General features: G+C 45.0%; 1 protein-coding gene across 3 annotated transcripts in view; it reads right to left on the bottom strand.

Moving 5' to 3' along the window:
- The window catches only part of RASGEF1C (RasGEF domain family member 1C), a 125,777-nt gene extending 115,729 nt beyond the window's left edge, over positions 1-10,048 (bottom strand). Inside the window, exon 1 of one of the 3 annotated variants that reach the window (XM_070739170.1) lies at positions 9,563-10,048. The gene's annotated coding sequence lies outside the window, so the exon portion shown is untranslated. The remainder of the gene's footprint in view (positions 1-9,562) is intronic. The other 2 variants (XM_070739169.1, XM_070739168.1) reach the window with 2 other exon arrangements.
- Positions 10,049-13,203: the final 3,155 nt, after the last annotated feature.

Genomic DNA, 13,203 nt, shown 5'->3' with positions numbered 1-13,203 from the left:
AAAAAAATATTTGAAAAAGAAGCTGGGGTTGTTTTATAATCCCTATAAACAGGATCATTTTATTTATTTATTTAATTGGATTTGTATGCCGCCCCTCTCTGAGGACTCGGGACGGCTCACAGCATATACAAAAGACATAACAATACAGTTTATCCAATTAATACACTAAAAAAGATCCTTAAAAATTCTAACTTTAACACATTCATTAACATTCACTCAATAAATCACACTAAAGACATTCATTGGTCACGGGGAAGATCTAATGTCCCAACTGGCAGCAAAGATGTGTTTTTAAACATTTTTGGAAGGCAAGGAAGGTGGGGGCAGTGCGAATCTCCAAGGGGGAGCTGATTCCAGAGGGCCGGGCCCCCCCCAAAGAAGGCTCTTCCCCTAGGTCCCGCCAGCCGACATTGTTTGGTCGACGGGACCCTAAGGAGACCAACTCTGTGGGACCTCACTGGACACTGGGATTCGTGTGGCAGAAGGCAGTCTCAGAGATAATCTGGTCCTATGCCATGTAAGGCTTTATAGGTCATAACCAACACTTTGAATTGTGTCCAGAAACAAATTGGCAGCCAATGCAGTCCATGGAGTGAAGACAAAATTTTAATTAATTAAATTAATTAATTAAATTTTAATTAATATATGCCGAGCTTGAACATCCTTGGACAGTCTTCAAGTAATCATTACTGGAGCCACCCATCCTGGACAATTTTCATCCAATCTTCCCTTTTTAAGGAAGGTTGTTGCAACAGGGGAACAGTTATAGCTCCAGAGGACCCCATAAAAATGGACTCCCCCTTTCAACATGGTTTAAAAATTGGGGAGGGCATGCTGCTCCTTCTTTCTCTGTGATCAGTTCCATGTGGTGCTAGGAGGGGAGAGAGATCAACCCTGAGGCCTCTAACACCTGTAATGAGACAAGGCTTGAAGCTGTGGTGGCACAATGGTTAGAATGAGTATTGTAGGCTAATTTTGCTGACTACCTGCAGTTCTATTCTTACCAGCTCAAGGTTGACTCAGGCTTCCATCCTTCCAAGGTTAGTAAAATGAGGAGCCAGATTGTTGGGGGCAATAGGCTGACTCTGTAATCTGCTTCAAAAGCACTATGAAGTGATATAAAGGAGCTGTGACGTCCCTTCAATATACCAGGGTGATCCGACGTAAAAAAACATATAGCCCCTCCCTGGTACAGAGCTGAAGGGATCAGGACTGGTGGCTCAGCTGGTGGCTCAGCAAAAAATATGTGACATGTATATGTGTGTGTGTGTGTGTGTGTGTGTCACTTTTTTTGCTGAATTTGAAAATTAAGGGAGACTAGGATAGATCTATTTCGGCCTTATTTTGGCCTCATCAGCTAGCCATACCCACTGGGACTTGAACCTGCAATCTTTGCCTTGTAAGGCAGAGAATTATCCTCTAGGCCAGCGTTTCCCAACTGGTGTGTCGCGGCACAGTAGTGTGCTGCGAGACACAGTCAGGTGTGCCGCAGGAAGCTCCAGGTGGGCGGGGCACTGCCAGTGCCGGACCGCCAGTGCCTCCGACCTGGAGCTTCCACTCGCAGCCCGATGCAGCTGTTTCCGGCTGGGCCCCAAAGAAGGAAGGCGGGAAAAAGGGGCGGGGAGGTCCGGCAGTAGGAGTAAAGGGAGCCGCGGCCGCCCCTGCCTCCCCACGGTGCCTCTGGCCAAACGCGCCCCTGGCTTCTCTGCCCTGCCCCATTGCCCGCCCGATCCGCCCACTCTCCTCCTCCTCCTCCGCCGCCTCCTGTCTTGGGGCGTGATCCGCCCCCTCTCCTTCGCTGCCGGAGAGAGAATGGAAGGCGCCGTTGTCTTCGCCTCCGCCCGCCGGCTCCCCTCGCCCTCCCAGACGTCCCCAGCGCCCGGCCACGCGCCGCCTCCCGTTAGCCCAGCCGACCTTTCCCTGCTGCCGTTTTCTCTTCATGGCGCAAAGCCACACAGTCCCGGACTCCCGGATCGCTCGCTTCTCCAGTCAGCAAAGCCATCTGCCCAGGAAAGCGCCGCGCCACGCTTACTGGCCGGAAAAGCGAGCGATCCGGGAGTTCGGGGACTGTGTGGCTTTGCGCCATGAAGAGAAAACGGCAGCAGGGAAAGGTCAGCCGGGCTAACGGGAGGCGGCGCGTGGCCGGGCGCTGGGAACGTCTGGGAGGGCGAGGAGGCTGATGGCTGCTGTTGCCTCTTAGCTGCAGAGCCGGCGGGCGGAGGCGAAGACAACGGCGCCCTCCATTCTCTCTCCAGCTCTCTCTCTCTCTTTCTTTTTCTCTCTGTTGCCGGCATGGTGAACGAGAGAGAAAGAGAGAGAGAGAGAAAGGAGGGGAGAGAGAATGAGAGAGAAAGAAAGCAAGAGAAATAGAGGGAAAGAAAGCAAGAGAGAGAAAGAGAGGGGGGAAGGAGGGAGAGGGAAAGACATGGAGGGAGAGAAGGAGGGAGAGAGAAAGAGCAAAAAAGAGGAAGAAAGAAAGAGGGATGGAGAGAGAGAAAGAAGGGAAGGAAGAGAGAGAAAGAGGGAGGGAGAAATAGAGTGAAATGGAGGAAGAGATTTTTTTTTGTCCAAACTTTTCTTTAGCCCCGCCCCCCCTTCAGTGTTCCCTAGAATTTTGAAAATATTAATAATGTGCCGCGGCTCAAAAAAGGTTGGGAAACACTGCTCTAGGCTACAGTATCCAATCCCTTCAGCTCTGCCCCATATGACTAAGTGCTAGTGTTAATACACTTGCCTTTCGTATTTGTCACCCACATGAGGCTGCCTGATCTGGTCATGTATTAGTTTGGGGTTAGGTATCATCAATCTCAAATTATGCATCTCAGCCCCAAACTAACCAAATAATGATGTCAAAGTCTTGACTCGGTGTCTGAGGGATGTGGGCATCTCACCTATGCCGCCAGGCTTGGGGCAATTAGATCTCAGCCCCCTGGCTGACGAATGTTTGTATGACTGTTGTTTGAATGGGTATGACTGATGTTTAGCACAGCTGGGGTTTTTAGACTGTTTGTTTAATTTTAATTTAATTGGATTTACCTATTGTAATTGTTGTTTTTATATGTTGTAAGCTGCCCCGAGCCCTCGGAGAGGAGCGGCATATAAATCCAATTAATAAATAAAATAAATAGATGGGAAGGACTCAGGCTTAGTCAGGCTTAAACTCAGGCTTAATCTGAAGCATATTTAGGATACTCAGCCCTAGTTTCAGAGATTCTTAAGTCCTGAATAGAGTTGGTTCTATGCTTTCCCTTTGAGTTTTCCTTACAGCTACTACTCACCTATGGCCAAGAAAGTCCTTGCAATAAAGAAGACCCTTTGCTGTACCAATTTCAACTATTCCTAGTTTAGAGGGTCTTCAGACAGTCACTCATTTTGGTTACTTTCTGTATAAAGTACAGCTGTGGCGAGGGGGGTGTTTGCCCAGGTTCACCTGGTGCACCAGTTGCGGCCCTATCTGGACCGGGACTCACTACTCACAGTCACTCATGCTCTCATCACCTCGAGATTCAACTACTGTAACGCTCTCTACATGGGGCTACCTTTGAAGAGTGTTTGGAAACTTCAGATCGTGCAGAATGCAGCTGCGAGAGCAATCATGGGCTTCCCCAAATATGCCCATGTCACACCAACACTCCGCAGTCTGCATTGGTTACCGATCAGTTTCCGGTCACAATTCAAAGTGTTGGTTATGACCTATAAAGCCCTTCATGGCACCAGACCAGATTATCTCCAGGACCGCCTTCTGCCGCACGAATCCCAGCGACCAGTTAGGTCCCACAGAGTTGGCCTTCTCCGGGTCCCTCCGACTAAACAATGTCGTTTGGCGGGACCCAGGGGGAGAGCCTTCTCTGTGGCGGCCCCGGCCCTCTGGAACCAGCTCCCCCCCAGAGATTAGAATTGCCCCCACCCTCCTTGCCTTTCGTAAGCTCCTTAAAACCCACCTCTGCCGTCAGGTATGGGGGAACTGAGATATTCTTACCCCCTAGGCCTCTACAATTTATGCATGGTATGTTTGTATGTATGTTTGGTTTTATAAATAAGGGTTTTTTAGTTGTTTTAGTATTGGATTGTTACATGCTGTTTTTATCACTGTTGTTAGCCGCCCCAAGTCCACGGAGAAGGGCGGCATACAAATCAAATAAATAAATAAATAAATAAATAAATGAATGAATGAATAAATAAATAAATAAATAAATGGGACTGCTTTGAAAACCACTCAGAAGCAGCAAGCGGTCTAGAATGTAGCAGCACAAGTAGTTATGAAATTTCACATCGGGGTGAAATTTTAAAAAAATTCGCTACCGGTTCTGTGGGTGTGGCTTGGTGGGTGTGGCAGGGTAAGGACACCGCAAAATCTCCATTCCTACTCTGCTCAGCCAGAGATGGTATTTGCTGGTTTTCTGAAAATTTCCCCGACCGGTTCTCCAGAACCTGTCAGGACCTACTGAACTTCACTCCTGGATTTCCTAACACTATTTCTCTGCTTTGCATTCAGAACTGGTTACCAGTGGATTGCAGATATAATTCAAGTTGATGGTTATTACCAATAAACCTCTGATGGCCCATGATCTGGCTACCTGCTAATGTACTTTCTGTCCAACCTGTATGAGCAGTGTTAGCAACTAAGATCCCATTGATTAGGCAACGTCTACTCATAGAACCCAGAAAGCCTTCTCTATCCCAGAACATTGTTGCCCCTCGGCAACAATGTCCCCACAACATATTTGTCTGACTCCAAAATCATTTAAAAGAATCCTAAAATCCTGGCTTTCTCTCCAGACCTTGGACTGGGGTATCTGGCAGGCTTCTTATAGGAACTGTATATATCAAGCAATCATATGCTTTATTGCTCTTTCTGGATATTTGCCATTTTTTAAAATCTGTTGTTCTAAATTTCTTTAAAAAAAACCATTGTAAAATATCCAGAGTCACTAGGGGATGAAAAGAACCTAGACATTTGATAAAATAAATAGGTTACATAGTGGTAGAACCAGAAAAGCTAGAGGGATGTTTTTAGCCAAAGTCCACAAATGAAACTCAAAAGCATTATTATACAACATTTCTCATTGTCTTCAGGTATGTTATCTGCAATCTAATTGTTTCTACACTGAATTGCCTTTGGTTACAGGTATGAAGTAAGAATTCCTTTATTTAATAGAAGTTTTCAAAGCACGTGCAAAAATGACACATCTTCAGTCAACACAGAACTTACATCTAGTATTTCTTTTTCTAAAATGATGTGTAAGACATTTTTTTCACTATTGCCTGAAGAAGGGGATGCTGAAAGGTCACTAGGTTTAAGGTGCAAAACTACAGGCTCAGCCTCATGGAACCTAAGACTCCAGGGGCTATCTCTCTAGAAGTGATTTTTTTAATGTCAAACACATACTGAAATCAATAAATCAATGAATACAGCAAGTACCACCATTGTCTCATTGCAACTCTCATAACTCTATGCCACTATACTATTAGATTTTGATTCCCATCAATCTCAAACAACTGCAAGGCAGCATATTGCCTATCCCTCATCTACCGACACGGTATTTTTTTTCAACCAGGGAATGATTTAGATTGGCTTATTGCTGCTGGAAAACTCAGAACTGTTTAGAGTATTCTAAAATTTCATATGCATTTTGCATGAATGGCTCTGTTACTTCTAACGCATTAAAAGAAGAGCATAGCCTAAACCATCTAAGGTATGAACTAATATCTCACCAAGATATATACGGAGAGGGGCGGCATACAAATCTAATAAATAATAATAATAACTGTAATTGTTAATATTTCTGTTAACAAATCAATTTCACTGTGTTTAAGTAAGGGAAAGGTCTCTCTGAAATACAATGCTTAGGGTCTCCTGCCTTTACAATGAATAGATGCTGTGACTCAGGTGGTATATCTGGCTGATCTCATTTGGATTTCAAAGCTAAGTAGGATGTATGTATTAAAGGCGCGAGATCACTATGGAATACCAACATCATTAATTGGATTAGAAAAATCAAAGAATGCTAGAAGAAGTCAATGGCAAATCCTTTCAATACTGGTAGTCCTTGAGTTGCAACCATTCATTTAGCAACTATTCAATGTTAAAAACAGCGGTGAAAAAAATGATTTACAACTGTTCTCACATATATAATTATTCTAGCATCCCCATGGTCATATGGTCAAAATTTGGCTGCATGTGTTAAATATGTTAAAGGGTTAAATAAGGTCCAGGAGGGAAGTGTTTTTAATAGGAAAGTGAACACAAGAACAAGGGGACACAATCTGAAGTTAGTTGGGGGAAAGATCAAAAGCAACATGAGAAAATATTATTTTACTGAAAGAGTAGTAGATCCTTGGAACAAACTTCCAGCAGACGTGGTAGATAAATCCACAGTAACTGAATTTAAACATGCCTGGGATAAACATATATCCATCCTGAGATAAAATGCAGAAAATAATATAAGGGCAGATTAAATGGACCATGAGGTCTTTTTCTGCCATCAGACTTCTATGTTTCTATGTTTCTATGTCATATGATCAAAATCCAGCATGTATTTACAATGGCTGTAACATCCCAGGGTGCTGTTATCACCATTTCAGTATTGCAGGAAAGCTACTGAATCAATCATACAATGATCAGGAGTTAGGCTCATGTCGAGAACATCTTTATCTTTTTAATCTCACAAAGAGTAAAAAATGAGAAGCTAATCAAAACAGGTGATGTATCACAGTATTTCAGTTTCTTCATATTAAAAAAAAATAGGTTGATATTGCGCTTGTTTATTTTCAAAGCACAGAATTAAAACTAAATGCTAGTTTGCAACATACAACAGTTGTTCCATTGTAGTTTAATTATTATAGGTGAACATCTGTGGTATAGTAAAGTTGATTCCTCACTGACGATATGAAATTCATGCCATACTAAGTAATTAAGTAATAGCAATGACAACACATATTGCCAGTATTCTATTTTTAAAGTGTTTATAGGAAAAAAAATTGCAAGTATTTTATTGTATGATTTAGTTCTTTTCCAATAATGTATTTTATTTACTGAATGGTTGAATGCTGTGATAGTGAATGGCCTAGTGGTGAAGATGCCCACCTCCCCCTTAGATGGCTGAGAGTTCAATCCTAGGTAGTGGCAGATATTTCTCTCCTAGGATGCAAAGAAAAAAAATATCTGTGGCAAACTCTTTCTCTGGAAGGGCGTCCAGCCAATAAATGTTCAGCTCCATCCAATCATTCTAACTCTGCCCCAAATAGAGACTACAATTTGTAAAAATTTAGTTTTATTTATTCAATGGATTAGTTCTCACCTCCTTCAAGCTACAACATCTGCTAAGTATACAAGGAGGCAGAGTTCCAAGCCAAGTAGGGGTTTTTTTGCCTTGAAAAATATGCCTGAATTGAGATAGCACATGACATTAATTTTAAACAAGTTTTCCAAAGATGAATTATACTGTGAAACTAAGATATAAGCAAAAATAATGATAGATTTAAACAATAGCAAGCAGCAAGATAATCCTTTTAAGCTGAAGCCTGTGATTAGGTTTCCAGTACATAAGCCAAAAAGGAACTAACAACTGCCACTGCAACCCTATGGCATGTATAACTGGAATTAAAACCTACTATGTCTTGTAAAATTTAATCCCAACTAAATATGGAAAATTATACCTTAAATTGCATTTGATATGTGTACTTATTGTTACCTCTTTGATCTGCATATCTCACACTCTTGCTTTGGATACGTGAACATGGTCCCTGAAACTGCTTATTTCTGCCTAACGTGGCTAGAATCAGATTTTAAAACATATGTTAAAGGATTAGACAATGATGAAGACAGTGAACAAAGTGACAGTGAACAAAGTTAACAAAGAAATGAACCTAAGTAACAGCAGGTACAAGGCAGACAGCTTCCAAGTAGCTATGCCAGGCATCAAAACATTTTGAAAAGATGGGAGAGAGTGACAACTCTGCAAATTGCAGCATTTTTTAAAAAAACAATTGTGCTCTAGGATAAAGGCCAGTATTTCCAAACAATGGGTGATCCTTAAGAGGAGGCAGCCAAGAAAATGTTCTCCTTCTTTAAGAACAGTTGCTCAATGAGGTGTGGAAGCCTAGAGCAGTGTTTCCCAACCTTGACAACTTGAAGATATCTGGACTTCAACTCCCAGAATTCCCCAGCCAGCATTTGCTGGCTGGGGAATTCTGGGAGTTGAAGTCCAGATATCTTCAAGTTGCCAAGGTTGGGAAGCACTGGCCTAGAGAATGTCCACTAATACACGGTTATGTGTTTAAGAGGTCTTCGATGCTCCCTTAACTTGGTTGCTTCCTTGCAGACCTTTCATTATCTAAACTCGATAATGTCATCAGTGCTAATAAGGGATGGATTAACACCCTTGATGGTGTTACCTACTTTGGACAATGAAACATCTGTAAGGAAGCAAGCAAGCTCATAGGGGGCCAAGTTACAAATATTCTCCTTTATCAGTAGAATTAGTAGATCTCCTTTAGCCTCCTTTATCAGTAGACCAAGGAGAGATTCAACCTGGAAATAAGGAGGAACTTTCTGATGGTGAAAGCGATCAATCAGTGGAACAGTTTGCCTGCGGAGGTTGTGAGCACTCCAACACTTGAGACTTTCAAGGGGAGACTGGACTGACAGTTGTCCTAGGTGGTGTCTGAGCAAGGGGTTGGACTAGATGACTTATGAGGTCCCTTCCAACTCAAATAAATAAAAGTTATCTTTGGTTTAGCAGCTTTGAGACAGATCCCCCTTCCCCTCTTCCATTCATCTCAGTTTAATAGATATTAAGGGATTTTCCAGTCTCAGGCAGGCCAGAAGGGGCTCCCATTCACCCTTCCCAGAGAAGACACCCGAGGGAGGACCTCATTCATCTCGGGTGGCTCCCAGGCAGCCCAATCTTCCTTGCAGAAATAAACAAGCCCCACCGGCTCCCATCTTTTCTCTTTCCAGCCCAGCCAACCACCAGCAATCGACCAAGGAAGTGCAATTCCTTGAATTGAAAAGTTTCTCCTCCATCGCAAAAAGTCTAAGGGGACTCACGTTTTAGGACCGGCTTCCATACCTTAGATGGCAACCGGGCATGTATGCCCATACCCCAGCCTTCCTCTTGCCTATATATATACACACACACACATACACGTGTATCCAGAGAGCTAAGAGTAGTTCCCTTCCAGCACGACCCAAAACGTTTGAAAAACGGCCGTGCCCAGCTCAGTGTCGCTCAGCCGCTGCAAGGTGCCTCCCTCGAGACGCCAGGTAAGGACATGGCGATCCCTGCCTGCCTGCCCGCGGTTCCCGCCCGCAAAGGTTGCCTCCCCGAGACTCAGGGAAGAGCCTTGGCCAGGAAAAGGTGGTTTTTTGGGGGCGGGCGGAGGGAAGTCCCCGATGCTCGACAGCTTTAGTAACCGCTATGTAAGTGATGCGCTCCAGAGTGGAAAGGAGGTGGACGGGGAGGCCGCCCCGAAATAGCAGGCGGCGGCCGCCGTCTGCCCAACGGCCACCTTGCAAGCGATCGACGGCGAGGGAAGGTGCCGCTGTTCAGTCACTCACCCCCAGCTACGTGCTCCTCGTTCCGCTCAGCGCCATCGAGAGCCCGTGAGAGTTCCCAAAGGGCGTCCGAGCCTGCCGGCCGACCGACTGCTTCCTCTGCCTGCCAGGGGATTCAGCCCGCTTGGGAGCCCGCCACTCGCACGGCGCCGCCGCCGCTCTCGCTGCAAGAGGCTGGCTGCGGCCAACACGCGTGCCGCACCTCCGTGCTGAGGCCAGGGCGGAGGAGGCGTGTAGCGCCCCCTGGCCGCCGTTTAAGGAAACGGGCCGCGGAAGGGGTCGCCTCCCCGCCTCTTTCAGCGCTTCTCGCCTCGGTTTCAAGCCGGGCTTTGCTGCTTTTTTCCCAGGCACGTGTTGAGGCGGACACCCCCCTCCCTTCCTCGCGGGGCTGCGGACGGCCAATAAGAGAGGAGGGCGGCAAGCCAGGGTGGACAGGTGTCGCCTGCGTAATGGACGGGCCTCTAAGCGCCTCTTCGCCTTCCCTGGGACGTCGAGCCCGCGTCAGTCAGTTCGTAGTGTTTTAAGGAAGGCTCTGCCGGCAAATCCCAAAATCGCGTCACCTACGCTTTTAAATGCTCCATTCCATTGTGAGCGATTGTTTCTCCCGAAAAGAGAAAGAAGGGGGGGGGCTAAGACAGGCTCCTGATTGCGCGTCCCTCAGTGAAACGGATAAAGGCTCTAATAATTCTTATTCAAAAAGTAAACTACTCACACGGAGGAAGCCTAAAAGGTCATTAACTAGGTTTAAACGAGGTTTAAATTGCTCCCACTAAAAGTGAAATTGACCCCCTATGAGGCATGGGCCCATGTTGGGAGCCAGGGCTCTAAAGCAGGGGTCTCAAACTCAAACTTATCCGTGGGCCACTGGAGGTAGAATCTGGGTGAGGCTGGGCGGCATCAGGCTTTCCACAAGAAAAGCTCTTACAAAAACATACCAATGTTATCAAATATCTTTATTTTTTCATCTTATTTTGTGTTAAAAAATAAAAATAAATTAACAAATTCATAAGAAAAAAGAAATAAATCAGTAATAAATAAATAAAATGATAATAATAATAATACAGCAGATATAGAAGACTGAAGAAAACACATTCAGCTCCTCAGACAACACTGAAAAGTGCCATTCGTATCAAACTCGGGCGGTACTAACATTAAACTTTGATATTGAGGTAGGGACCACAAACTATTGTCCCGAGGGCTGCAGTTGGCCCGCGGGCCGCGAGTTTGAGACCCCTGATCTAAAGCAAGCAAAGCAGTGATGGGCCATGAGCTAGTACAGTGGGAACGCCATTCCAGTGGCGGAAATGGAGTGCGTAGCCTTGCTCCATTTCTGCTGGACATGCACGCACTGTATATGCACAACTGATGAGATTCCGGTAAAAATTATTGGGGTTTTTGCTTCCACACATGCGTAGAAGCAAAAAAGATGGCAATTTTTTCCCAAATCTCACTGCCGGAAGGACGTCTGCAAGATTTTGGCTGTTGCACATGCACAGCAGCCGAATCTCGCTGTGGCACCTAGACCGGCAGCTGGGGCTAGTAGCAACAGTTGCCTGCCTGAGCTCCGGCCGCGTGGCTTGCTTTCTGCTTTCCCGTACTGCAGGCAGATACCTGTGGCGTGGAAAGAACAGAACAAGCCACGCAGCTGGATCTCAGGGCCACATGGTCTCTCTGTGTCGCATGCCATCTTCTTCCTCGCACCGCTTGCAAGCACTAGAGAGAAAGGTAAGGCAGGTGACTGGCAGGGAAGCGTTGGGCCATGAGTGACAGAGCAGTCGTTCGCAGTAGGAGGGGCAGCTGGAGGAGAAAACGTTCTGGCTGCTCGCGGCAGGGACACTGTTAAATTACAAGGCGGTTAAGGGAATCTGGTTTTCCCATTGATTTTGCTTGTCAGAAGCCTGCAAAAGTGAATAGTATGAACCTGGGACACTGCAACCAGCATAAATACCAGTATGGGTTGGTTTATGTGAATCATGTGACTGGATGATGCTGTAATGGTTGTGTGAAAAATGGTCGTATGTCACTTTTTTCACTGCTGTTGTAACTTTCAACGGTCACTAAATGAACTGTTGTAAGCCGAGAACTATAATGTTGTACGCCATCCTGAGTCGCCTCGAGAAGGGCGGCATAGAAATCTAAATAAATAAATAAATAAATATAACTTCATGGCTAGAAAGACTGGCCCTCCTCCTTCCCGTCTTTCAATTTTATTCCTTCATGTGGACAGTTCTTCCTCCTCCACCCCAACCCCCCAAACAATGGATCACTGAACAAATAAATTCTCACTGGAAACACAAATGATCAGGCTTAGTGATGGGCGAACCCAACGGTGTTCGGGTTCAGCAAGTTCGGCTGAACTTTAAGCAAAATTCGCCCGAACCGAACCCGAACCTGAACCCGAATGGGGAATCCCACCAGGAGATTCTGGGGCGGAGCTTTGATGCCACTTATACCAGCAGTTTGCTAAGGACACCAAAGTGATTACTTCCTGGATTCCATGGAATCCAGGAAGTGATCACCTTGGCGTCCTTAGCAACCTGCTGGTGATGTCAAGGCTCTGCCCCCGAAATCTCTTTGTGGGAGGGATTCCCCAGCTCCTTCAAAGGGAGGTCTTCACGTAAAAATAAACATTGTTATTTTTACATGAAAGAACACCGCAGCGGTGCTGCAAGGAAAGGGCGGTCTTTCACGTAAAAATAAACATGGAATCCAGGAAGTGATCACCTTGGCGTCTTTAGCAACCTGCCGGTGACGTCAAAGCTCTGAATGCCGAACGCGACCCCAAACTTTTCCCGAAGTTTCAAAAAATTTCAGGTTCGTGTTCGGCATACCGAACACCACAAAATTCGATACGGACCCGAATTATGCGGGTTCGGTTCGCCCATCCCTAATCAGGCTTCAATTATCCTATCCGATTCTACACATTGCTATGCAAAGATCTCTCTCTCTGAAAAAGGTTCTAACATTAGGAAAGTTGAAAGCAGGAAAGATAGGAGACAACTAGTAGTCAGGTGGATGGACTCAATTAAGGTGGTTAATTGGAGAAACTCTATATGAGATTGCCATGAGTCAAAAAGAGCTTAACCGTACACTTCTTAAGCTGGTTTGCCTTGTCAGATGCTGCCTGGAAAAGAGAGAAAAATGTGTCTTCAGCCTTGCATGGAGAGCACAGCGGAACAGGAAGCCATGGGGCTGGTTAGCATCGTGAAAGCATTCCTTTTGCCTTTTAATTAATTTTTAATTTAATTTTTAATCATCCTTGATTTTCTAAAAACAGTTCTACCTCTTATATACTGTTTTTATGTTTTGATATTTTATTGTATATCACCCAAAGTCCTTCAGGTGGGACACGGGTGGTTCCAAAGTATGACAAATAAATGAATAAATAAACTATCAGTTTGGACTGTGTTTTTCCTTCAAATGATGATTTTAAAGCATGGTTATAAGTTTCTGGCTTTTAGAATAGCCTGGAAGCAATTTGAATGAGCACCACTGTAACATACAGTACATTTAGCAGACTTGAAGGAGGATGGCAGGAATTGGCATCCAAGAGAGCAGGAGAAAAAATTATCCCAGTTCTGCAGATCCAAAACATGTGAAGGGTTGGGAACAAGAGACCTGAATAAGGTCATGTTAAAGACCAT

The sequence above is a fragment of the Erythrolamprus reginae genome, chromosome 2, assembly GCF_031021105.1.
Source record: "Erythrolamprus reginae isolate rEryReg1 chromosome 2, rEryReg1.hap1, whole genome shotgun sequence".
Lineage (NCBI taxonomy): Eukaryota > Metazoa > Chordata > Lepidosauria > Squamata > Dipsadidae > Erythrolamprus > Erythrolamprus reginae.
This window is presented reverse-complemented; position numbering and strand designations above follow the sequence as displayed.